This window comes from Giraffa tippelskirchi, chromosome 5 (genome assembly GCF_054371585.1).
Source record: "Giraffa tippelskirchi isolate mGirTip1 chromosome 5, T2T-mGirTip1v1.2.pri, whole genome shotgun sequence".
NCBI classification, from domain to species: domain Eukaryota; kingdom Metazoa; phylum Chordata; class Mammalia; order Artiodactyla; family Giraffidae; genus Giraffa; species Giraffa tippelskirchi.
Window position 1 is genome coordinate 137,137,050 of NC_137279.1, and position 27,281 is coordinate 137,164,330.

The 27,281-nt window shown below is 39.5% G+C and overlaps 1 long non-coding RNA gene across 1 annotated transcript; it reads left to right on the forward strand.

The window, feature by feature from the left end:
• On the forward strand, positions 1-27,281 carry LOC145506162 (uncharacterized). The gene is made up of 4 exons (XR_014053585.1): positions 1-170; positions 17,837-17,971; positions 26,063-26,191; positions 26,845-27,281. It is a non-coding gene; the product is annotated as an uncharacterized LOC145506162 (long non-coding RNA).

Below are 27,281 nucleotides of genomic sequence, written 5' to 3' on the forward strand. Positions count from 1 at the left end.
GTTCGAGGAGGGGCTAAGATGGCGGAGGAATAGGACGGGGAGACCACTCTCTCCTCCACAAATTTATTGAAAGAACATCTGAACGCTGAGCAAACTTCACAAAACTACTTCTGAACACTGGCAGAGGACGTCAGGCATCCACTAAGACAGCGCATTATCTTCAAAAGGAGGTAGGAGAAATTATAAAAGATAAAAAGAGAGACAAAAGAGTTAGGGACGGAGACCCGTCCCGGGGAGGGAGTCGTAAAAGAGGAGAAATTTCCAAGCACCAGGAAACCCTCTCACCGGCGGGTTTGGGGGAAGATTTCGAATCTCGGAGGGCAACATAAGTGGGAGAAAAAATAAATAAAACCCACAGATTACGTGCCTAAAGGCAACTCCCAGCAAAGAACCCCAGACGCTCGCATCCGCCACCAGCAAGTGGGGGCTGAACGGAGAGGAGCGGGCGGCACTGCTTAGGGTAAGGACTGGGCCCGAACGCCCTGAGGGCAATCTGAGGGAGCTAACGTGAGATAGTAACCTAAACTGTGGGACAGCCAGAGAGAGGGAACTATCCTGCGAAAAGCCCATCTCTAAGGCACTGCCGGCCAGCTCACAGAACAAAGGACTGAGCGATACCAGAGGAGAGCTAGCCGGCTGCGGACCGCCCCATCCCCCGCGGGACACAGCAGACAGGCAGGGTCAGCCAGAGCCAGAAAGGGGCAAACTCGGCCCCAGAGAGGGCACCCCCTACCAAACTGCAAACAGGCTCCCAGTTTCTAAGCAAAGACTGCCTGAGATCCCGGAGGGTCGACAGCCACCAGGAGGGTCGCAGCCAGAGACCAGCTCCCCAGAACCGACACAAAGCACACCGGAGCCGGGCGCGCCCGTAAACCGAGGCGGGGGGGGGGGGGGACCAGGGAGGTGATAAGCCGCACCGCCCCAACAGGGGAGAGTGCATTCGCCAAACTCCTGGCTACCTGAGCTGCTCCAACCGGGAACGGCACAAACCGCGGGCGCAACCGAGTCTGCGCCTTTGTGGAGTAACCGGGAACCCGAGTTCTAACCTCAGTGGCTTAGACCTGGGAAGTGCACGCATCTCAGGGCCCACTCCCTGGCCGAGTAACCTGAAGCCTGAGCAGGGTAGACGGGGAAAGCACACACGCCGTGAGCAGGGGCGAACCCAGTGCGGCTGAGACACTGCGAGCTCTCCACACACACGCCAGTGATATAGGTTTGCAGTGTTCCTCCCTCCCCACAGCACGACTGAACAAGCGAACCTAAAGAGACCACCTCCACCCCTTTGTGGCAGGGCGGAAATTAGATACTGAAGAGACCTCCAAACAGAAGCCAAATAAACAGAGGGAAGCGCTTTGGAAGTGACAGGCCAACAGATTAAAATCCCTGTAGTTAACACCGACTGCATTGAAAGGGGCCTATAGATCTTGAATAGTATAAGCAGGAACAAGGATCTATCTGAAAATGAACAGACCCCACACTGCTCACAACAGCTCCAGAGAAAGTCCGGGATATATATTTTTACTATTATCATTTTTTTTTTTTTTTAGTTTTTTTCTTTCTTTCTTTTTTCTTTAAGTCCTCTATTACACCTTTAACTTTCATTTTCATATCCTACTATTACCTTGCAAAAAAAAAAAAACAACCCTATTTTTAAAGCAAACTGCATACATACATCTTATACCTTTTGTGTTTTCTTTTTTTAACTGTTTTTTTCCTGTTTTACTTTTTTTACTGTTTCTTTTTTTTTTACTGTTTTACTGTTTTTTTTTCTTTTTACACTGTTTCCTTTTTTCTTTTTTTTATATTGTATGTTTTATAAGAGTCTAACCTCTACTCTATATTTTTAAGCTTTGTTTTACATATTTGATATCAATTTTGTACATTTAAGAACCCAATCTTTAGGACCCATTTTTACCCAGGAGTGTGATTACTGGCTTGATAACTCTCTCCCCCTATTGATGCTCTTTCTTCTCCCCCAGGGACCCTCTATCTCCCACCCTCCTCCTCTTCTCAACCCAATTCTGTGAATCTCTGAGGGTGTTCTGGGTACCGGAGAACACTTTGGGAACAGAATACTGCCCAGATCTCTCTCTCCCCTCTTGATTCCTCCCTTTCTACTCATGCTCACCACTATTACCTTCCTCCCCCCTCTCTATGTATCTCTGTGAATCGCTCTGAGGGTTCCAGACTGTGGAGAGCACAGAGGGAAGTGCTTACTGGCTAGACTGCTCTCTCCACGTTTGAGTCCCCCTCTTCCCCTCCTGGTCACCTCAACCCCCCCACCCCCACTTCACCTCTCCATGTAACTCAGTGAACCTTTCTGGGTATCCCTCACTGTGGAGAATCTTTTCACCATCAACCTAAAAGTTTTATTATTGGTGCTGTATGGATGAAGAAGTCTTGAGGCTACTGCAAGAATAAGACTGAAAGCCAGGGGAAACATTAATTAATAAGAGATCATCCAATAGCCTCTACATATACACTGAAACCAAGCTCCACCCAGGAGCCAGTAAGTTCCAGAGCAAGACATACCACGCAAATTCTCCAGCAACGCAGGAACATAGCCCTGAGCATCAATATACAGGCTGCCCAGAGGCACACCAAATCCATAGACATCTCAAAACTCAATACTGGACACTCCATCGCACTCTAGAGAGAAGAAATCCAGCTCCACCCACCAGAACACCGACACAAGCTCCCCCAACCAGGAAGCCTTGACTAGCCACCCGTCCAACTCCACCCACAGTGAGGAACCTCCACAATAAAGAGGAACCTCAAACTACCAGAATACAGAAAGGCCATGCCTAACACAGCAATCTAAACAAGATGAAAAGGAAGAGAAATACTCAGCAAGTAAAGGAAAATGAGAAATGCCCACCAAACCAAACAAAAGAGAAGGAGATAGGGAATCTATCTGAAAAAGAATTTAGAATAATGATAATAAAAATGATCCAAAATCTTGAAAGCAAAATGGAGTTACAGATAAATAGCCTGGAGACAAGGATTGAGAAGATGCAAGAAATGTTTATCAAGGACCTAGAAGAAATAAAAAGGAGTCAATATAGAATGAATAATGAAATAAAGGAGATAAAAGACACTATGGAGGGAACCAACAGTAGAATAACGGAGGCAGAAGATAAGATAAGTGAGGTAGAAGATAGAATGATAGAAATAAACGAAGCAGAGAGGAAAAAAGAAAAAAGAATCAAAAGAAATGAGGAAAACCTCAGGGACCTCTGGGACAATATGAAACGCCCCAACATTCGAATCATAGGAGTCCCAGAAGAAGAAAATAAAAGGAAAGGCCATGAAAAAATACTCGAGGAGATAATAGTTGAAAATTCCCCTAAAATGAGGAAGGAAATAGTCACAGAAGTCCAAGAAACCCAGCGAGTTCCAAACAGGATAAACCCAAGGCGAAACACCCCAAGACACATATTAATCAAATTAACAAAGATCAAACACAAAGAACAAATATTAAAAGCAGCAAGGGAAAAACAACAAATAACACATAAGGGGATCCCCATAAGGATAACAGCTGATCTTTCAATAGAAACTCTTCAGGCTAGAAGGGAATGGCAGGACATACTTAAAGTAATGAAAGAGAATAATCTACAACCCAGATTACTGTACCCAGCAAGGATCTCATTCAGATATGAAGGAGAATTCAAAAGCTTTACAGACAAGCAAGAGCTGAGGGAATTCAGCACCACCAAACCAGCTCTTCAACAAATGCTAAAGGATCTTCTCTAAACAGGAAACACAGAAAGGATGTTTAAACACGAACTCAAAACAACGAAGTAAATGGCAATGGGATCATACTTATCAATAATTACCTTAAATGTAAATGGGTTGAATGCCCCAACCAAAAGACAAAGGCTGGCTGAATGGATACAAAAACAAGACCCCTATATATGCTGTCTACAAGAGATCCACCTCAAAACTAGGGACACATACAGACTGAAAGTGAAGGGATGGAAAAACATATTTCATGCAAACGGAGACCAAAAGAAAGCAGGAGTCGCAATGCTCATTTCAGATAAAATAGACTTTAAAATAAAGGCTGTGAAAAGGGACAAAGAAGGACACTACATAATGATCAAAGGATCAATCCAAGAAGAAGATGTAACAATTATAAATATATATGCACCCAACATAGGAACACCACAATATATAAGGCAAATACTAACAAGTATGAAAGGGGAAATTAACAATAACACAATAATAGTGGGAGACTTTAATACTCCCCTCACACATATGGATAGATCAACTAAACAGAAAATTAACAAGGAAACACAAACTTTAAATGATACAATAGACAAATTAGATTTAATTGATATTTACAGGACTTTCCACCCCAAAACAATCAATTTTACCTTTTTCTCAAGTGCACACGGAACTTTCTCCAGGATAGATCACATCCTGGGCCATAAATCTAGCCTTGGTAAATTCAAAAAAATTGAAATCATCCCAGCCATCTTCTCTGACCACAATGCAGTAAGATTAGACCTCAATTACAGGGAACAAACTATTAAAAATTCCAACATATGGAGGCTAAACAACACGCTTCTGAATAACCAACAAATCACAGAAGAAATCAAAAAAGAAATCAAATTATTCATGGAAACGAATGAAAATGAAAACACAACAACCCAAAACCTATGGGAGACTGTAAAAGCAATGCTAAGGGGAAGGTTCATAGCAATACAGGCGCACCTCAAGAAACAAGAAAAAAATCAAATAAATAAACTAACTCTACACCTAAAGCAACTAGAGAAGGAAGAAATGAAGAACCCCAGGGTGAGTAGAAGGAAAGAAATCTTAAAAATTAGGGCAGAAATAAATGCAAAAGAAACAAAAGAGACCATAGCAAAAATCAACAAAACTAAAAGCTGGTTTTTCGAGAAGATAAACAAAATTGACAAGCCATTAGCCAGACTCATCAAGAAACAAAGGGAGAAGAATCAGATCAACAAAATTAGAAATGAAAATGGAGAGATCACAACAGACTCCACAAAAATACAAAGGATCATAAGAGACTACTACCAACAGCTACATGCCAATAAAATGGACAACTTGGAAGAAATGGACAAATTCTTAGAAAAGTATAACTTTCCAAAACTGAACCAGGAAGAAATAGAAGATCTTAACAGACCCATCACAAGCACGGAAATCGAAACTGTAATCAGAAATCTTCCAGCAAACAAAAGCCCAGGACCAGACGGCTTCACAGTGGAATTCTACCAAAAATTTAGAGGAGAGCTAACACCTATCCTACTCAAACTCTTCCAGAAACTTGCAGAAGATGGTAAACTTCCAAACTCATTCTATGAGGCCACCATCACCCTAATTCCAAAACCAGACAAAGATGCCACAAAAAAAGGAAAACTACAGGGCAATATCACTGATGAACATAGATGCAAAAATCCTTAATAAAATTCTAGCAAACAGAATCCAACATCATATTAAAAAGATCATACATCATGACCAAGTGGGCTTTACTCCAGGAATGCAAGGTTTCTTTAACATCCGCAAATCAATCAATGTAATACACCACATTAACAAATTGAAAGATAAAAACCATATGATTATCTCAATAGATGCAGAAAAAGCCTTTGACAAAATTCAACATCCATTTATGATAAAAACCCTCCAGAAAGCAGGAATAGAAGGAACATACCTCAACATAATAAAAGCTATATATGACAAACCCACAGCAAACATTATCCTCATTGGTGAAAAACTGAAAGCATTTCCCCTAAAGTCAGGAACAAGGCAAGGATGCCCACTTTCACCACTACTATTCAACATAGTTTTGGAAGTTTTGGCCACAGCAATCAGAGCGGAAAAAGAAACAAAAGGAATCCAGATAGGAAAAGAAGAAGTAAAACTCTCACTGTTTGCAGATGACATGATCCTCTACATAGAAAACCCTAAAGATTCTACCAGAAAATTACTAGAGCTAATCAATGAATATAGTAAAGTTGCAGGATATAAAATTAATACACAGAAATCCCTTGCATTCCTATACTCCAATAATGAGAAAACAGAAAGAGAAATTAAGGAAACAATACAATTCACCATTGCAACAAAAAGAATAAAATACTTAGGAATATATCTACCTAAAGAAACAAAAGACTTATATATAGAAAACTATAAAACACTGATGAAAGAAATCAAAGAGGACACAAACAGATGGAGAAGTATACTGTGTTCATGGATTGGAAAAATTAATATAGTGAAAATGAGTATACTACCCAAAGCAATCTATAGATTCAGTGCAATCCCTATCAAGCTACCAATGGTATTTTTCACAGAACTAGAACAAATCATTTCACAATTTGTATGGAAATATAAGAAACCTCGAATAGCCAAAGCAATCTTGAGAAAGAAGAATGGAACTGGAGGAATCAACCTGCCTGACTTCAGGCTCTACTACAAAGCCACACTCATCAAGACAGTATGGTACTGGCACAAAGATAGAAATAAAGATCAATGGAACAAAATAGAAAGCCCAGAGATAAACCCACACACCTATGGACACCTTATCTTCAACAAAGGAGGCAAGAATATACAATGGAGAAAAGACAATCTCTTTAACAAGTGGTGCTGGGAAAACTGGTCAACCACTTGTAAAAGAATGAAACTAGAACACTTCCTCGGAGAAGGCAACGGCAACCCACTCCAGTGTTCTTGCCTGGAAAATCCCAGGGATGGCAGAGCCTGGTGGGCTGCCATCTATGGGGTCGCACAGAGTCGGACACGACTGAAGCGACTTAGCAGTAGCAGCAGAACACTTCCTAACACCATACACAAAAATAAACTCAAAATGGATTAAAGATCTAAACGTAAGACCAGGAACTATAAAACTCCTAGAGGAAAACATAGGCAAAACACTCTCCGACATAAATCACAGCAGGATCCTCCATGACCCACCTCCCAGAATATTGGAAATAAAAGCAAAAATAAACAAATGGGACCTAATTAAAATTAAAAGCTTTTGCACAACAAAGGAAACTATAAGCAAGGTGAAAAGACAGCCTTCAGAATGGGAGAAAATTATAGCAAATGAAGCAACAGACACATAATTAATCTCAAAAATATACAAGCAACTCCTGCAGCTCCATTCCAGAAAAATAAACGACCCAATCAAAACATGGGCCAAAGAACTAAACAGACATTTCTCCAAAGAAGACATACAGATGGCTAAGAAACACATGAAAAGATGCTCAACATCATTCATTATTAGAGAAATGCAAATCAAAACCACAATGAGGTACCATTTCACACCAGTCAGAATGGCTGCTATCCAAAAGTCTACAAGCAATAAATGCTGGAGAGGTTGTGGAGAAAAGGGAACCCTCTTACACTGTTGGTGGGAATGCAAACTAGTACAGCCACTATGGACAACAGTGTGGAGATTCCTTAAAAAACTGGAAATAGAACTGCCATATGACCCAGCAATCCCACTGCTGGGCATACACACCGAGGAAACCAGAATTGAAAGAGATGCGTGTACCCCAATGTTCATCGCAGCACTGTTTACAATAGCCAGGACATGGAAGCAACCTAGATGTCCATCAGCAGACGAATGGATAAGGAAGCTGTGGTACATATATACAATGGAATATTACTCAGCCATTAAAAAAAAAAATTTGAATCGGTTCTATTGAGATGGATGAAACTGGAGCCCATTATACAGAGTGAAGTAAGCCAGAAAGAAAAACACCAATACAGTATACTAATGCATATGTATGGAATTTGAAAGATGGTAACAATAACCCTATATGCGAGACAGAATAAGAGACACAGATGCATAGAACAGTCTTATGGACTCTGAGGGAGAAGGTGAGGGTGGGATGTTCTGGGAGAATAGCATTGAAACATGTATATTATCATATGTGAAACAGAACACCATTCCGTGTTCGATGTATGAGACAGATGCTCAGGGCTGGGGCAATGGGATGACCCAGAGGGATGGGATGGGGAGGGAAGTGGGAGGGAGGTCCAGGAAGGGGAACACATGTAAACCCATGGCTGATTCATGTCAATGTATGGCAAAAACTACTACAATATTGTAAAGTAATGAGCCCCCAACTAAAATAAATAAATTTATTAAAAAAAAAGTTAACTAGAATGAAAGTAAAATGGAAATACAGCAAAAAAAAAAAAAAGAAAAAAAAACATCAGTTCTTCAGTGCTCAGCTTTCTTTACAGTACAATTCTCATATTCATATATCACTACTGGAAAAACCATAGTTCCATAGTTTTCACTAGATGGACCTTTGTTGGCAAAGTAATGTCTCTGCTTTTTAATATGCTGTCTAGGTTGGTCATAACTTTTCTTCCAAGAAACAAGTGTTTTTTAATTTCATGGCTACAGTCACCATCTGCTGTGATTTTGGAGCCCCCCAAAATAAAGTCTGTCACTGTTGCCATTGTTTACCCATCTATTTCTCATGAAGTGATGGAACTGGATGCCATGATCTTAGTTTTTTGAATGTTGAATTTTAAGCCAACTTTTTCACTCTCCTCTTTCACTTTCAACAAGAAGCTCTTTAGTTCCTCTTTGCTTTCTGCCATAAGGGTAGTGTCATCTACATATCTGAGGTTATTGATATTTCTTCTTGTAATCTTGATTCCAGCTTGTGCTTCATCTAGCCTGGGATTTCTCATGATGTACTCTGCATGTAAGTTAAATAAACAGGGTGACAATATACAGCCTTGAAGCACTCCTTTTCCAATTTGGAATCAGTCCCTTGTTCCATGTCTGGTTCAAACTGTTGCTTCCTGATCTGCATGCAGGTTTCTCAGGAGGCAGGTTAGGTGGTCTGGTATTACCATCTCTTTCAGAATTTTCCATAGTTTGTTGTGATCCACACAGTCAAAGGCTTTAGCATAATCAATGAAGCAGAAATAGATGTCCTTTTGGAATTCTTTTGCTTTTCCTGAGTTTCAACAGATGTTGGCAATTTGATCTCTGGTTCCTCTACCTTTACTAAATCCAGCATGAACATCTGGAAGTTCTCGGTTAACATATGGTTGAAGCCTAGCTTGGAGAATTTTGAGCATTATTTTGCTAGCATGTGAGATGAGTGCAATTGTGTGGTAGTTTGAGCAATCTTTGGCATCGCCTTTTTTGGGGATTGGAATGAAAACTGACCTTTTCTAGTCCTGTGGCCACTGCTGAGTTTTCCAAATTTGTTGACATATTGAGTGCAACACTTTCACAGCATCATCTTTCAGGATTTGAAATAGCTCAGCTGGAATTCCATCACCTCCACTAGCTTTGTTTGTAGTGATGCTTCCTAAGGCCCACTTGATTTTGCACTCCAGGATGTCCAGAGAAAGCAGTTCTCATTTCTAATGTTGCTAGAGTCTTGTTTGTGCTACTGCCTCTTGATTATTTTGCTTTCTATGGTTTAAGAGGTTGTAAGTTGTCAAAAAGAAAAAAAGAAATGTTACGAACTGAATTTGGGTCCACTCACCCTCTGTGCTGCAAAGCCGATCTACTGACACTGGGCTATGGTGAAGGAAGGTACAGTGTTCACTGAAGGGCGCCAAACAAGGAGAACAGACAGCTGATGCTCAAATGACCTGGACTCCCTGATGGCTTTCAGGGAAGGGTTTTTATAAACGGCATTTCAGGTGAGTGTTGTAGCTCGTGGACTTTTTCCTGATTGGTTGTTGGTGAGGAAACAGCGTGATGTTTGGGGAGTTGTAAGCGTCATACTTCTGGTTCCAAGCAGTCTGGGTCCACCTGCTCATGCTTAGCATGTAGTCATCACTCTCTACCTGAGGGGTGGGAGTCTTACTTTCTGTTGAACAGCTCAAAGATCTGTGTCAGATTGTTATGTATATTCCTTGAGAACGAACTAAAGCTCTGATTTATCACTCAACCATTGTTTCTTGATGGCTTTTCCTTTGTTTCTGCATCCTCCTACTTCTCCTATTAGTAACTGCTTCAGTTTGTTCTCTGGAACTCCTCACTTTTCTTTCATATTCCTCAGTCCTGAGGGGAGCAAGGGTGGGATAAGAAAGGGAATAAAGTTTTGGACAGAGAGGATTATAACCTTCACAGGGCAGCTCAGTTTTAGAGGGATTCAGTTTCAAAATCACAAAGACATGCCACCAAAAGTCATAATGTGGAAAAAGCTCTGCTTTTCAATTTTGCACAAAGCAAATCAGAATCGTTTTTAAAAAAGTGTTGGTGTATTGTTGTCCGAAGAGAGCAAAGAATTCCTTCCATTATGTTCTTTAGGAAAATGACAGCAGCAACCAACAACTTATTGCTTGATGTGATTTGACTCAAAATTTATTTTTCAAGTTGACAGACTTACGGCATCCGGAGTGGTAAAACCATATACCCACCAAATAGCCACGTTTCACAAAGTTACATTTAAATAGAAGATTGTCACATTGTCCAGGTAGTGCTTATCACTTAAAAAATAATTATTTCTCCCCTATTGCTTATAATGACTACTTTAAAGCTCAAAAGTGAAATCTATTTCCTCACCTCAATTTTCTCTCCTCCATCAGGTTTGCATACACTGTGGGACTTCTGGTGACTGCTGGGCTGCTGCCACTGATCTTTCTTTTCCCTGAGGGGGGAAAAAAAGTAGCCTCGAAATTTTTCCTTTGGGGAAAAATTATCACATCTTTTACAAGATAACCAGATTTTCTCTTCTTTCTTCTGATTTGGGTTATTTTGGGTTATTAGACAGTCTTATACTAGTGTAAGAGTTATTTGTATATCCATTTATATATTTGTACACTTAAATATTTATCTATTCATTCATGGAATATTTTCATGCTACTAAGGTGCCTGAGATGATGCTAGGTGAGACTGCACAGTTATGTCCTCACCTTCATGGGGCTTTAGGTCTATTGGTTTCCATTAAATTGCAGAGAAAATGGTACCTACTATTCACTGTGTAGTTGTTTGTTCTCATATACATATAAAATGATAAGAATATTTTCACGGAAGAGAAGATTGCTATGATAAGGAGCTTACCCTTTGGATCCACTAATCTCAAAGATAATATACAAATTACTTTGTCTAGTTTTCTCATTGTGTAATGGGCTTTTCTGAAAGGTGAAAAGAACGAGAAATATATATTCAGATATTCAGAAGTTATGTAGAAGACTATGAATTAATATAAAATATTGATTTATCAGTCAGTTCACCTGATTAGTGAAGAGAATGTCAATCATTTTATTATGGATGTTCTCTCATAACTAGATAGAATAGTGCCATCTTGGACCTGGTGATTTTAAAGCTTTGGGGGAAAGTTCAGTTCAGTCGCTCAGTCGTGTCAGACTCTGTGACCCCGTGGACTGCAGCACACCAGGCATCTCTATCCATCACCAACTCCTGGAGTTCACTCAAATTCATGTCCACTGAGTCGGTGATACCATCCAACCACCTTATCCTCTGTTGTCCCCTTCTCCCACCTTCAATCTTTCCCAGCATCAGGGTCTTTTCAATTGAGTCAGTTCTTCGCATGAGGTGGCCAAAGTATTGGAGTTTCGGCTTCAACATCAGTCCTTCCAATGAATATTCAGGACTGATTCCCTTTAGGATGGACTGGTTGGATCTTCTAGCAGTCCAAGGGACTCTCAAGAGTCTCCAACATCACAGTTCAAAAGCATCAATTCTTCTGCGCTCAGTTTTCTTTATAGTCCAACTCTCACATCCATACATGACCACTGGAAAAACCATAGCCTTGACTAGATGGGCCGTTGTTGGCAAGGCAATGTCTCTGCTTTTTAATATGCTGTCTAGGTTGGTCATAACTTTTCTTCCAAGGAGTAAGCATCTTTTAATTTCATGGCTACAGTCACCATCTGCAGTGATTTTGGAGCCCAAGAAAATAAACTCTGTCACTGTTTCCATTGTTTCCCCATCTATTTCCCATGAAGTGATGGGACCAGATGCCATGATCTTAGTTTTCTGAATGTTGAACTTTAAGCCAACTTTTTCACTCTCCTCTTTCATTTTTATCAAGAGGCTCTTTAGTTCTTCTTTGCTTTCTGCCATAAAGGTGGTGCCATCTGCATATCTGAGGTTATTGATATGTCTCCTGGCAATCTTGATTCCAGCTTGTGCTTCATCCAAGCCCAGCATTTCTCATGATGTACTCTGCATATAAGTTAAATAAGCAGGGTAAAAATATATAGCCTTGATGTACTCTTTCTCTATTTGGAACCAGCCTGTTGTTCCATGTCCAGTTCCATATCCGTGTTCCATGTCCAGTTCTAACTGTTGCTTCTTGACCTGCAAATTTGGGGAAAAGTTAAGCTATGTTAACTAAAATGTACAATTATGTATCCTGGTCTCTGACCTCCTCAAACACTGTTGAATTCTGTGCATCAAGTCAGTTGATCCTTGATACTGGGTCAGGGTACTCTGGTCTTGGTGGTAGCCTTGGCTTGCCATGTGTGAGATTTGGTGAGCACGGGTTGATTCTGATCTGTAGTTTAACTGAAAACAAATTTTCTCATGAGCTCTGAACTCCAGACCAGAGGAAAGTTTCATTGCCAGGAGAGTGAAGGGCAAAAGGAGACCAATACTTTTCTGACTCCTCACTTTAAAACTGCTTATCCCTGTTTTATTGCTTTTTCAACTCTGCATCAAAACAAGGAATCTTGTGAACCTTGTGATTTAAGAGGTTGTAAGTGAAGGAGGAGGATTCTGCTTTTCAGGGGCCAGAGTAGCTTTAATTAAAATTGGGTTTCATTTTGGAATGTTTTGCCTTGCATTTGAAACAGAAAGAAGAGAGGGAGACAGAAAAATAGGGCAGTTGATCATCTCCCTAATGGCAAAAAAGACCAATTAATTTACAATGAGAAGAAAAAGAACTACATTACAGATTTACACAATGTTCATTATCTATGGATTTTAGATATGAACCATCATCAGCCTAATATCCAAGACAGAGATCTGACAGCTCCAACCCTGAATTCAGGGACCAGTTGATAAATTAAAAATCATTTTAAAATTTAATATTAAAATTGATAATTGCTCTGTGGGAAATAGATTTTTCTGAACTTAGACCCTTTTCCTGCAGTGCTGAGCAACTGCAAAGCAATAAACTGTCCATTTGTCACAATGATAGATGGACAAATCCTACTTTTACCCTTGTTCCACAGTTCTCATACATTTCAATTACGGAGAATAAGTGCTACCATTTGTATCACATATCTATATTGTCTTACACAGTTCTTCAGGGCTAAAGGAATTCTCTTTAGGAGTAGAAAAATGTTTCCCAGCATACCCATACCACTATTGGGGGGTATTGCCCATCCCTTCAAGTAATGTGGCAGGTGGACTAAAGAAGAGTGTAGATTATTATTTGTTTCTTAGGTAGCATAGAAAGTGGTGTCTGAGAATACGTGCTCATTTTCCAAATGCAGGGAACAACTAATTCATGTTAGGCCTACTGAATTCTCTTTTGCCTGGCGAATGCTGATGTATCTTTCAAATTTTAGCACAGTTGTCGCTTGAGATAGGATTATTGGATTACTCTTCCCTGTTTTTCAATGATTTCCTTTGCCCTGTGACTTTGAAAGTGTTAAAGAAAAAAAATATTCATGACACTTGTTACAGGATGGTAAGGCAGACTTGCTTCAGGGGGATGGTTGTGATAGGATGGACTTTGTAGTAGGAGAGAGAGACTGGGCTCAACTCCAAATACAACAAAGAAATAGGGGGATTTATAGCCAAGGAGCAGGGTGAGTGGGTGGAAAGTTACTAAAAAGAAACCTCAGGGGTAAGGGGGTATTCTGGCTAAAATGACCTAACAGAATTCTTGCTAATTGCAAGGTTAAAGATCACTGAGGGTAGTGGAGGATGAGGAACCTGATTAAACACGTAGGGATATCAGGTATTGAGAATGGAGGATTCTGTCTAAACTGACTTAGTAGGATTCTTGCTATAATTAAACAATGCAGAGATGAACATGAAAGGCCAAAAGTCAGGGCTAGTTGAAAAGAGAGTTTAGAGGAGCCTGACTAGGGTTCGGGCAAGGACAGACACTTTGTCAAGTAGACTAAAGTAAGTGAGGTCTACTTGCCATTCCAATGATGCTAGGTTTGTTTATTGACTTGCTTTAAGCCATGGACATATTAGGGGATGTGAGACTGGCAAAGTCTTTAAATATGCTTGTGAGTTTGCTTGTGACCACTTGGGCTCCTTCACTTGTCATTAGAAGAGCAAGTTCTAAGTAGCTGTTGGCTCTTCACCCAGAGTCCCAGAATGAGGAACACAGAACAGATATGTCTCTAACTGGAAGCTTGTAGCCGACCCTAGTCAAAATGGAGTCTGAAGCAGAAGTGTCCCAGACAACCTGCAGACTTGTAAGTGAGAATAAGAAGTCCTTATTGTTGAAAGCGCCAAGTTTAGGGTAGTTTATTGTCCAGCATTAATTGCAGTCATAGCTGCCTAATACAAAATGTTCTAATTAAAACCTCCAGTGGCCTCAAGACTTTGATTTGCTACTAGCATTTATCACATCCGTAATCCATCTATGTTTTTCTAACCATTGTAATTTAGCACGGGGCATGTAGCAAGTTCTTAATAAATGTGTGTTGAAGAATAAGTTTCTCTATATTTCATATCATGTCCAACTGCCTTGCCTCATGTATAATGTTCTTAGTAAGTCATCTTGAAAATATGTGACTTTGTTTACAGCTGTGTCTATCCTCAAGCATTTATGATCCTTAGCAGTTGATAACACAGATTAATAAGTGTGGTGGAAAAGAAGTGTTTACTGAGTGCAAAGTTTGGGAACTGAACTCAGACTCACAGTGATGTCATTAGGGGATGAGGAGTGTAGATGTCCCAGTGAATTTCCTGTAGAATAAATGCTTGAGCCATTTTAGAGATGTCCAGGCCAAATTCTGAAGCTAACAGTAGTCGTTAGGCATTTGCAGTAACTGTTTTACATATGCTGTCTCACTTGAGATAGATATCCTGATTATCCCTATTTTACAAGTTCAGAACGTCAGGCTCAGAGACATCAAGTAACTTGCCTGAGTTCACAGAGCTACTAACAGAAGGAGATGGGTTTTTTATTCAGGACTGCTTGACTCCAATATCAGCTTGTAATACCAGCCAAAAAAGTCATCAATATACCTGCTGAGTCCTAGACCCAAGCTGCTGTCTCCTGAGATCTTTGACATTTCCCTTGTTTGGCTCATTATCTCCTATCCTCCTCCTCCCCACCCCCACCCCGCCCCTCTGAAACAAGTTCATTCATAACTGTAGATGTGGGTGAAGAGAGAGGTGTTCTTGTTCTTTGCCATGGAGAGAAGAGAATATGCAGGAAGGGGGCCTCTAATTAGCTGGTCCCAGCCCTTCACTAGGCTAGCAGGGTTTCTTTATTTTTAAGGCTTCAAGGCAGGGGCCAGGCTAGGCAGAGAACAATGAGTAAGTCATAGAGGTAAGGCTTTTAATGATACATTCGTTAATGAAATGGCACTCCATGGGTTCACTTATTAGTAACTTAGCTCAAACAGCCATTTCCTACTGCCAGCTTGCCACTGACGACCCAGTGTGACCTCAGAATTGTCAGCTCCACCTAAAAAAGAGCACATGTAGCAGAAAATAACAGAAGCAGCAGCATAATTTGAGTGGAAAGATTAGCAACAACAGAGAAAGCTCTTGAATCTCTGTATTTCTAGTTTGCTGTGAAATTATGCCACCAGTGCAGTTATTTGAAGAACGGGCTAACCTTGCGGTATTTGGGTTTGTGTGTGATTTGTAAACAATAGGATGACTTGATTGAATGTTTTCAGAGCCTGGATGACAGTGCTGGCACTAGAGGAGTGACTAGCTCAACTCCATTCTCAACTAATTATATAGTGTGGATCTTCTTTATGTTTTCCAGGGCACTGGGGTTTTTAACTTTATGTTTGGAAAATGATTTATGGGGAAAACACTTGTGTACAGACCTTGCTTGATGACTAGGGAATCATAAATGATAGGTGGATGTGAAAGTTTATAATACTTCCCATTTATATAACCTCACTTATTTGAATAACTCAATGACCTTTCCATCAATTATTGAATTAAACCTTTTAATATTCCTCTGCAAAATGGGAAGTGTGCATTTACTCTTTATTTTATGGTTGGATGATGATGGGGTCAGGATGATTTGAACTGCCTTTCTGGGATGAACCAGATCTTATATTCATTATTTGCATCCATAGTTAAAGGCTGCTTCCTAAATGGGACATTTATAAATAAAATGTCCCTTTTTTTGTGACTCTGATGGGGTTAGGGCAGACTGCCTCCAAATATGCCACTTTGGCATATTGATTATTTAGAATTAGCGTTACTTAAGACATAGCAGGAGCCAGAAGGACTCAGTGCCTCCTTTGTCCATCTGAAGGCAGGAAATAAAGTCCCCAGGTGAAGGTAGTCTCCTTGCACCTAGAGGGTAGAAGGCATCCTTAATGCCAGAGATGGGGAATTCAGGACTGCTGCTGCTGCTGCTGTTGCTAAGTCACTTCAGTCGTGTCTGACTCTGTGTGACCCCATAGACAGCAGCCCACCAGGCTCCCCGTCCCTGGGATTCTCCAGGCAAGAATACTGGAGTGGGTTGCCATTTCCTTCTCCAATGCATGAAAGTGAAAAGTGAAAGTGAAGTCGCTCAGTCGTGTCCAACTCAGCGACCCCATGGACTGCAGCCTACCAGGCTCCTCTGTCCATGGGATTTTCCAGGCAAGAGTACTGGAGTGGGTTGCCATTGCCTTCTCCAATTCAGGACTGAGAAAGCTATATTAACAAATTTTGTTACTTCTGAATTAATTTACTACTCCAAGTCTAAAACCCCTTTTTCAGTTCTTCACAAATAATTTTTGTCTGTTTGTTTAAAAGTGTAAAGTTTGCCTGCTTTGGTCACTTCTTTGAGTCTCATATTCTTATGAACTCCTGTGCATATGAAATCAGATTTGTTCTCCTGTTCTTCTATCTTATGCCAATTGAATTACTAGGCCAGTCAAAGAACCTAGAAGTGAAGAAGGGAATCATTTTCTATTGTATACCTCTGTATATTCTCGTGAACAATTCATGATTCCTGTGCATGGTTCCTATGTACTTTCTTTGTGCAAAGCTAAACAAACGTAGTTTGTGTGTGTGTGTGTGTGTGTGTATGTGTGTGTGTGTGTCTGAGGTCTGATTGTAAAACTAGAAATTTTCCAGGGTGAATGAATTCCTAGCAATTTTGTAGCATGAAATCTGATGGTTTTCATTTTCACTGCTGAACAAGTCTTGTTTTCTAGTGAGGAAATTGTGGAAAGGGCGATGAATTTGAAATCATAATCTACAGCTTGAGTCAGAAAAGCTTTCCAGATGTCAGATATATAGTGGACACATGTTGGAGGTGATCCCTTTTTCATGTTGTCTTTTCAGAGTTTCTCTTTACAATTTTTCAGTTCCTCGTGTCCTTTTACATAGCCCCACCAGTTTCTCACTTTGTCTCCTGTAACTACAGCGTAATCAGCTCATTTCTCTCAGCTTCTAAAACAGTTCCACTTAGCACCAACTCTTGCACCCTTCTTGCCTTTGGCTATCTAGTCACGAAGCCAGGCAGTAATGAAAATGGGTTTCATTAAACAGGAATCCTACTTATTTTCTCCAACCACTATGTTAATAATCTCCCTCCTCAATATAAAGGCTTAAACACATACCACTATAACTAGTTTTTTCAGCTATTTTTTCTAAAGAAGATTATTTCCTGGGGATAAAAATATCCCTCTTCAAAATCCAGGACTTTGTTGTTAGAAATGAAGACCTAAAGTATATAGAACTCTTTTTTTTTTTTTTCCTTAGCTCCAGAAGCAAATGAAGCTTGAATCTCCCAACTTCTAGTCATTCGGTTTTGAAAATGAACACAAAATAGATATGAGGAGCTCAAACATTTCCTTACTAAAGCATGAATTTTGCAGGCCCTTATGAATAATCAAGGTGAGTATTTGAATGCAGACATAGTTTACAGGCATGTGAATATAAAGAATAGAATATAATTTTTCCCCTGGATCAACTGAAACACGTACCAGGACATACATAGTATAATACTGAAACTCTGATGGGTGTTGTGTCTTTCTTAAAGAAAGCCAGCCATGCAGGGGAGTGTTACCCTTCTATCTCAGCCGGCTACTGTCATAGAGTCCATCGTGATTGGGGTTGAAGTTCTTCAGCCTCTGCACCTTCTATCTAATGCCTGTAGTTTCTGTTTGAGTATCTAACTTACTATTTATCTGGAGGCCTGCTTTGAAATCATCCGCCTTAGCAGTTATCTTGACATTATGCATCACAGCTTCAATCCCCCCCCCATCATGAAGTTTGTGATCATCAACAAGAAGTCAATTTTGACTCTTTTCACTCTCTGGGGCTTTTAGAGCTCTTTGCAAATACAAGGAGCGTGACCCTGGAAATTTCTTTTCCCTCAGAAAAGGAAAAAGCTCCACTTGTCAATCAGTCATCTTAAGCATAAGTTCTCACAAAGGAACTCAGAGCAACCCCTGTCTAAATCTATCAAGGGGGAGGGGAAATGGGGGGGGGGTCATGTTACCAAATAACTGTGATCAACTTTAAAGTCTAGCTTCAGGGTTATTACTTACATTGCCTTTCATACTACTCAAACACAGCATAGACGCACAAAAAATGAAAAACACCAAACCCTTTGTTCCTGGACAAGTTTGGGGATCCAGACATTCTGAGTAATGCAGTTCCTGGTTAATTGAATATTAGCCTATTTATGGACAAAGCTTCTGCTACGGCAAGGGTTTGGCTGAAGCGCACAGAAGGATGAATGCCTCTTTTCAGATGTGCACAGTTTAAGGATTTATCTCTTGCTACCATGTATCTTTCTTCCAGTTCTTATATTTCTTTTATTGTATAGTGAGTTGTCCATCTGTTTCTTTTACCCTGGAAGTTATAAGCAATCCAAGAGCAGAAATGTTTTTTCCATCTTTGCAAAACCTGTAAAATATTTCATATTATAAAAGCTCATTAATTATTTGCTGAGTTGAATTGATTGTGCCTCTCTAATATGTTTTTAGATATATTGCTTTACCAATGACAAATGCCTGCTATGTAACATCAGTGCCTTAAGTGCAAAAAAAAAAAAAGAGGCCTGAAAAATATGAAACTAGTGTGTACTTTGATGACTTTTATAAAACTTAAAAGAAAAACTTTCTTTTAAAACTAATACCTTCATAAAATAATACCTGAAATCTTGAGGTATACACGCCTCCAAATTCCAAATTTTACACATGCGCTGTTTGAAGTATATTCCACTAGAAATGTGAAAAGATAAAAGTGGGTCATAGAACAATGAAGCACCTTGAAAATATTAGATACGTGATTTAAAGAGACTGAAAGTGATTTGATAATAAGTATTCAGTTCCTCTTGGGCTTCTCTGATGGTTCAGACAATAAAGAATCTGCCCACAACGTGGGAGACTTGAGTTTGGTCTCCTGGGTAGGGAAGATCTCTTGGAGAAAGTAATGTCTACCCACTCCAGTATTCTTGCCTGGAGAATTCCATGGACAGAGGAGCCAGGTGGGCTACAGTCCACGGGTTGCAAAGAGTCAGACGTGACTGAGCGACTAACATTTTTAGCTGCATGGTGCTGTATTTGGTAAGACGATGGTACAAAAATTACGAAGCCAAATTTGAGCTCCTACTTTGTTTCACACAATCTTCTAGGTCTATAGTGTTCATTGTGCTATGTGCTGTGCAAAGTTGCTTCAGTCATATCTGACTCCTTGAGACCCTATGGACTCTAGCTTGCCAGGCTCCTCTGTCCATGGGGATTCTCCAGGCAAGAATACTGGAGTGGGTTCCCTTTTCCTCCTCCAGGAGATCTTCCGGACCCAGGGATCCAACCCTCATCTCTTACATCTCCTGCATTGGCACTAGCACCACCTGCAAAGCCCATTAGGGACCAATAAAATAAGTCCTTGATCCTCACTCTCATAAGAGGAGAAGGTAAAGCCCAACAATTTAGCAATTAACATAATGAGTGAATTACATAGTGGTCAGAAAGGGGGTACATACAATAGACAAAGAAAAATCAGATCAGGGTAAGTGAGACTGACTGGGTAGCAAGTTAAAAAGTGTGATCAGATTAGGCTGCATTGAGAAGATGGTATCTGAGCTGAGAACTTATGAGAAGTGGAGGAGTTAGGAGCATTCCAGGGAAAGGGAGTGGTCCATGCAAAGGGTGAGAGCGAGCCTGGCATGTTGAGGGACAGGAGGCAGAACATTGGAGGAGAATAGTAGGAAGTGAAGTCAAGAGAGTTTCTCAGGATCAAACAGGATCTCTTAGGCTGCTGCGAATGAAAACTCCCAACTAAGCTAGGGATCCATGGCATGATTTTTATCAGTGAAGTGATGTGATCTGATGGACTTTTTAGAGTGTGCACTTTAGATGCTGAATGGAGGAAAGACCCTAGAGGTACTAGAAGCAGGGAGAGGCTTCTTTACAATGTAGGTGAGACAACTAACGCCTGATTAGTTGTCTGGCTCCCCGTTAGACTGCCAGTGTCCTTAGAGAAAACATATCTTGTCCAAGTATCCCTTCTAACGGAAACTTGCTACAAAGTAGATGCTTAGGTGTCTTTTGAATAAATAAGTGTTTATAATTTCAGTATATCACAGAAAATCACTTAAATATACCCCCAGAGTTTAGGATATAAAGCTACAGACATGTAGAGGAGGGTGAAATTGTAACTCATAAGGCTTTTAGAGGAGGGAACATTTCAGTTGGACTACCGAGGTCTCATGGTCATGGTAAGAGTAGGAGTGAAAATAATAGCTGCTACCATTTATTGAGAACATACTACATTTCAGGTTGTAGCTAAATTCTTTACATGTATCATCAATTACAAAGACCGAAAAAGGGAGTTCCCAGTATAGGACTTAAGGAAGTGAAGTCCAGAGTTTGGAAAGGAGGCTGACTAGTTATTTTGCTTTGTTGAAAATCTGATGCAGAATATGTGTGTGGGTGCATGCTAAGTCACTTTGGGAGAAGTTGGTAAGGTTATTTGAGGCTGGATTGTGGAAACCCTTAAATTCATGCACTATGAAAATGTTTTGGATATTTTCCAGGTTTTTCAAGTTTATTTGTTTATTCAGCAGGAGAGTGCTAGGTTTAAAGCTGAGCTCGGGGAAGATTAATATAACTCTTAGATTACCTCTGCATCATTTAGCTAGAGAATAAAACTAGATGAGTGGCTGTTTCTAAGGTCAAAATTACAGTTTGATCATTTGGAAGCACTGATGTAGAAAACAGAAAATGACACACCCCTAATATTTGTACAAGTCTGTGCGGTTTACGGAGCCCTTGTCTGTGTATCATCCCACTTGACCATCACAGCAGCCCTGCTAGGTGGCATTGCTATCACATTTTACAAATTGAGATGATTTATGCAAAAGTGATCAGTGTGCAGTCTGGCCTGTAGTAGATACTCAAGAAATGATAGCTGAAGTGGAAAAATAAGGAAATACAGGCTTGGAAAGGCTAAGCATTTAGCCCAAGGTCACATAGATGGAAATGAATGACAGAGCCAAAACTTAAAGCCAGTTTCTCTGAGTGAGTCTAATTCTGTTTACTCCTATCTTAACTACTTCCCTTCCAGTCACCAGAGAGCCTCATAAGTTCTTAGAAGATGACAGGTGAAGGCATTAAGCATACCTGTTAACTAACTTAGTTCAAACTGTCAGTATGGGAAATATTATTTAGTATGTAATATAAATTTTTACTTTATTTTAAGGGTTCTCATATATACATACATAGTCTATTGTATATGTCCTTTTATATGTTACCATAGAAGTGTATGTATGTATGAGTGTTTGTGTGTGTGTGTGTGTGTGTGTGTGTGTTGCATTAGATTGCTAGGGCTGCCATAACAGAGTATCACAAGCTGGGTGGCTCAGACAACAGGCATTTATTTTGTCAGCTATTTTAGCTTCTACTGAGGCTTCTCACTTTGGTTTGTAGTTGGCTGCCTTCTCTTTGGGTCCTCACATGGTCTTTCCTCTGTGTACATGAACCCTTGTGTCTGTTTGTGTGTCTAAATTTTCTCTTGTTATAAGGAAACCTGTCAGATTAGAATAGAGCTGGCCTAACAGTCTCATTTTAACTTCATCTCCATTGTAAAGTTCCTATTTCCAAATACAGTCAATTTCTGAGATACTGGAGGTTAGAGCTTCAATGTACAAAGTTTGAGGGAATACAATTTAACCCATAACATACACACACATACGTATATACAAATATTTATATATTATTTATTTATTTGCTTATAGGCCTTTTAGAAATAGATGGTACATCCAATTGCCTCCTTTGAATTTCCAAAATATAGTATTATCTATTAACCACTTCCTGAGAAAAACTAAGGCCCTGGCACAATGACATAGGCATAGGTGCAATGGACATGGCATGGGGTTTAAATCCCAGTAACACTGGTTTTAATGCTGATTCCATCATCATTTCCCACCTGTGTGGTCATAGGCTTGTTACTTAACTTCAGTTTTTTCATCTGTAAATTGCAGATGAAATGGCCTTCCTGGCAGGTTTGAGTTAAGTTTAAAAATAATCCATGTGAACTTGTCTAGTATAGGGCCTGTCCATTTGTAGGAGCTCAGAAATGTTAGCTCCCCTTTCCATCACTGCCCTGAGCAAGCTCTCAGGGCCATGCTCCCTCAAATAGAGGCAGACATCCACACAGATAATTCCAATAGGACTTGATATGTGCCAGGAGGGCTGGCTGTATATAACAAAAGACTGTGTTTGCTTCAGTGTTTTTTTTGTTTTTTCTTTTTCTCTTGTATTAGCCTAATCAGGATGTTTCTATAATAAATACACTAGGCACCTAGTGTATTTATTATAGTTCACAATTATATAGAAATATAATTAGCTAAGCTAAAAAAATTAAAATTACAAAAAGTATGCTATGTCCAAACTATCAGGTTAAAAGAAATCGAGTGACTATAAACCTAGATATTTTATCCTATTGCAATAGGCAACCTCAATGTCCCTCAGTGAACCTCACCTTCTCTATTCACATGCATGCATGTGTGCTAAGTCGCTTCTGTTGTGTCCAACTCTTTGGGACCCTATGGATTGTAGCCCACTAGGTTCCTCTGTCCGTGGAATTCTCTAGGCAAGAATACTGGAGTGGGTTTCCATGCTCTCCTCCATGTGATCTTCCTGACTCAGGGCTTGAACCTATGTCTCCTGCAGCTCCTGCATTGCAGGTGGGTTCTTTACTGATGAGCCACTGGGGAAGCCCCCTGGTATTCACACTCTTGTTTAATTCCTGCTTCCTTTGAATGTGGATTGGATTTAATGATTCCCTTCTAATAAATCTAATGTAGTAACAGTGATAGGATGACACTTCTGAGACTGAGTTACCAAAAGACTGTGACTTGTCTTAATTCCTCTCTAAAGCTATTTCTCTCCATCCCCTACCCCCATTACCCTCTCTCTTTCTGTTTCCTTGTCTCTTTTTCTCATCAACAGATACCATGTTGGGAGGTTACCCAGGCAACCCACGGACAGGCTCATACACTGAAAAACAGCATGGAAGCAGGTCTTATAAATCTTGTCGAGGGAACAGTCTTGGGAGAAGATTCTCCAGTGCCAGTTTAATCTCGACATGACTGCAGCTCCAGAACAACTTGAATAGATCTTGAACTAGAGGTGCTCTTTTAAGATACATCCAGCTTCCTGACCCATTGAAACCTGGAGATAATAAATGTTTATTCTTTTAATCTGCTAAATTTGCAGGGTAATTTGACACACAGCAATAAATAAGTTTGTTGTGATCCACACGGTCAAAGGCTTTAGCATAGTCGATGAAACAGAAGTAGATACTTTTTCTGAAATTCCCTTGCTTTCTCCATGATCCAGCGAATGTTGGCAATTTGATATCTGGTTCCTCTGACTTTTCAAAGCCCACCTTGTACATTTGGAAGTTCTTAGTTCATGTACTACTAAAGCCTAGCTTGAAGGATTTTGAGCATAACCTTGCTAGCATGTGAAATGAGCACAATTATATGGTAGTTTGAACATTTTTGGCATTGCCTTTCTTTGGGATTAGAACGAAAACTGACTTTTTTCAATCCTGTGGCCTCTGCTGAGTTTTCCAAATTTGCTGACATATTGAGTGTTGCACTTTAACAGCATCATCTTTTAGGATTTGAAATAGCTCAGCTGAAATTCCATCACCTCCACTAGCTTTCTTTGTAGTAATGCTTCCAAAGGCGGTCCACTTGACTTCACTCCAAGATGTCTGGCTCTAGATGAGTGACCACACCATCATGGTTATCTGGATCATTAATACCTTTTTTTGTATAGTTCTTCTGTATATTCTTTCCACATTTTCTTAATCTCTTCTACTTCTGTTAGGTCCTTTCTGTTTCTGCCCTTTATCATGCCCATCCTTGCATGAAATGTTCCCTTGATATCTCCAATTTTCTAGAAGAGATCTTTAATCTTTCCCATTCTATTGTTTTTCTCTATTTCTTTGCATTGTTCATTTAAAAATTCATGTACAGATGTGAGAATTGAACCATAAAGAAGGCTGAGCACCAAAGAATTGATACTTTGAATTGTGGTGCTGAAGAAGACCTTTAGAGTCTCTTGGACTGTAAGGAGATCAAAGCAGTGAGTCCTAAAAGACATCAACCCTGAATATTCATTGGAAGGACTGATGTTGAAGCTGAAGCTACAGTACTCTGGCCACCTGATGTGAAGAGCCAACTCATTGAAAAAGACCATGATGCTGGGAAAGATTGAAGGCAAAAGGAGAAGGAGGTGGCAGAGGATGAGATAGTTAGATAGCATCACTGACTCAATGGACTTGACTTTGAGCAGACTATGGGAGATAGTGGAGGACAGAGGAGTCTGGCATGCTGTAGTCTATGGAGTCACAAACTATAGGACACAACTTAGTGACAACAACAAATTAGTAAGAACTTTGCCCAACTTGGAACATGTGTCTGTCTAAGAACAGAAATATTTGCATTTCATTCAACTTAAATATTTTCACAATCTAATGGGAAACTATATTTTATTTTTCATGAAGGTCTTTGCACTTGTGTGTCATATCTATACTATTTGAAAAAAACGGAAGAGACATTCTAATTGGAGGATGACTTGATACTGTTTCTTTTTCTTAGTAGAATCATTGGGTGAAATACTGTTAGACTTATTAAAATAAAAAATAAGCAAAAATATTTTATTTTTGCCTACTGGTGAAAGAGTCAGGTATGGCATAGTATTACTGAAAATCACTTTGAATACCACAGTAATAAATCACAACACAACTTAGGATCAAGGCTCATAAATGAGATCTATGCACAGAACTTTGGCTGTCTAAATGGTTGTTGGAAGAAAGCATACTAATGGAATCTCAGGAAAGGAAGAGCTGTACAACTGAACAGAAATATATTTAATTTTTCCTCTACTAGAGAAAAATGCAAATAGATACATCTACTTTTGAAAAGATAGGGTTCAAAATATATAATAGCAGTGACAAGTTATATTTATAGAGCACTTCTATGTTTGTTCTTTATATCTTTCATATCTGTAATATCCTGTTTCACAGTTCAGTTGTGAAACAGGTCAGCCTAAATGATTTTTAATTCATTTTACAGATGAAAACAGGGATTTTGCTCTATCACCTTGGGGATGCAGATTGACTAAAACATCTTTCATTGCAATAGTTTGGAAATTTTAGTTCATACCTCATAAAACAAGTATCTGTCTATCTATCTATCTATCCATTCATCCACTCACCCATCCATCTAGCTCCTGTCTGACAATCACAACCCTCTAGAAGAAAGTCTGTGAGGCTGGAAGTAAGGCAAAAAGTTCTTAACATTGGCTAAATAACTGCCAAAGACGTATGTACTAAAATCTTAGCTGTGACATGGTAATACTTAACTTTTTAAGAGTTTCTCAGACTTTCTATGCAGAACCTATGGACACTTGTTTTAAACAGAATGCTAACAGGTTTGGTTTTGTTCTTTTTGTCCCCAAGACCAGAGCAGACTAACTGAGGAGAGGCAGACAAGCTGACAGAATAATCTGACAGCAAGGATGGATAAGGAAGAAATTAAAAGGAAACCATGGAACCAGAGAAAGCAGTTTTTGGACACTTAAAGTGAAGGTAGACATTGTGACCTGTTTCAAAGCACTTCACAATAATTAATGCTGATAATTATCACCCCAAAATCAGTAAAATGTCAAAATAGGATCAGCACCTTTAAGGAGACAAACTAATTGTGGTTGACATATTTTGAGTATTTACTTTTTAGTAAGAACGGAGTAAATGTAGGTGCTTTACATACATTATCTCTAATCCTCTCAACCCCCAAGGTTTTTGAGTGAGAAAAATGAGTCTCGTAAAGTTTAAGCCACTTCCTTAAGGTCACACAGATGCCAAAAAATGATCCAGAATTCAAGTTCAGATATCTCTAATTGAAAACCTCCCTTCTGTCCACTATTCTACACAACTTGAAAGATGCCTATTAAAACCTGCTTAAGATTTAACAACAAAAAAAGTGTTTTAGTGTCTAAGAGCGTAGTTTGCTAATTTGGGAACCAAATCATTTCTGTTCTATCTGTCATTTCCCCAAAGTACTAGTGAAATATTGATCTTTGTGTACTTTTTGGCAAAGAGCAGAGTACATTTTTTGCTTGGCATGAACAGGATATCTTTTTAAAATAAGAATTATACAACAGCAGAACAGACTGCTTTGTGAGCCAGTGAGTTACCCATCTCTGAGAATATCATAGCCATAGGTATTTAACATTTTCCAGGGTTGCTGAAATGATCTGTCTTTACAGAAAAGAAAATGGATCACTAAGGACTTGCCTCATTTCTCAGAATTTGTGTCTTGAAAATACTGTTTCATCCTTATATGCAGTTATTTCTAACAAATGCTAAATGGTGAAGAAAGATTTCCTACTAGATGAATTATCATTCCTGAGAGCACAAAAATAGTGGGTTCTCTTAAAAGTTGCATTTAGTTAAGAAATTTTTTGTGTCTTTAATCCTTTGGTGTCAGATGGATTACTGCATGTTCAATACTTAATTACTGAATCTTCATCATCTCCAAATACTTCTGTGTTTAATATTTATTAAAACCTTTTTTTTCAGGGAGACAAACCTCATCTACCATCTGAAAGCTAATTTTCATGACATTTTGTAGATAGTAATTATGAACTAATAATACACAGTGCTGTTTGAAATCATC